The sequence below is a fragment of the Micropterus dolomieu genome, linkage group LG11 (genome assembly GCF_021292245.1).
Source record: "Micropterus dolomieu isolate WLL.071019.BEF.003 ecotype Adirondacks linkage group LG11, ASM2129224v1, whole genome shotgun sequence".
NCBI classification, from domain to species: domain Eukaryota; kingdom Metazoa; phylum Chordata; class Actinopteri; order Centrarchiformes; family Centrarchidae; genus Micropterus; species Micropterus dolomieu.
The window spans coordinates 26,551,555-26,552,547 of record NC_060160.1 but is presented as its reverse complement, the minus strand read 5'-3'; positions in this window follow the sequence as shown (position 1 = coordinate 26,552,547).

Sequence of the window (993 nt, the reverse complement as noted above, 5' to 3'; positions counted from 1 at the left end):
TGAGTGAAGTGTGGAGTTCCCCAAGGCTCCATTCTGGGGCCTCTTTTGTTTAACATTTACATGCTTCCACTGGCAGATTCTGAAAAACAACAAAATATGTTACCATAATTATGCAGATGACACACAGATTTATATAACCATATCACCAGGGGACTATGATCCCAGACAAGCACTGAGTGACTGTATTGAAAGGTCAACGATTGGATTTGCCAGAATTTTCTTCAATTAAACAAAGATAAAACTGAAGTTATTGTTTTTGGAGCCAAGGAGGAATGACTGAAAGTCAGTGCTCAGCTTCAATCTGTAATGTTAAAAACCACAAATCAAGCCAGAAATCTTGGTGTAGACATGGACTCCTGAATTTAAGGAGCCACCTTAAGACAGTTACAAAGTCAATCTACTTTCACCTAAGGAATATATCAAGGATTAAAGGACTTATGTCTCAGCAGGATCTGGAAAAACTTATCCATGCATTTATCTTCAGTCGACTCGACTACTGTACTGTTCTATTTTGGTCTCATCTGACCACATGACTTTCTCCCATGACTCCTCTGGATCATCCAAATGGTCATTGGCAAACTGAAGACGGGCCTTGACATGTGCTGGTTTAAGCAGGGGAACCTTCCGTGCCATGCGTGATTTCAAACCATGACGTCTTAGTGTATTACCAACAGTAACCTTGGAAACGGTGGTCCCAGCTCTTTTCAGTTCATTGACCAGCTCCTCCCGTGTAGTTCTGGGCTGATTTCTCACCTTTCTTAGGATCACTGAGACCCCACGAGGTGAGATCTTGCATGGAGCCCCAGTCCGAGGGAGATTGACAGTCATGTTTAGCTTCTTCCATTTTCTAATGATTGCTCCAACAGTGGACCTTTTTTCACCAAGCTGCTTGGCAATTTCTTTTTTAGATTATGTCTCTCACAGTGGACATGCACCTACGATGACAATTTCAGACCCCTCCATGATTTCTAAGTGGGAGAACTTGCAAAATAG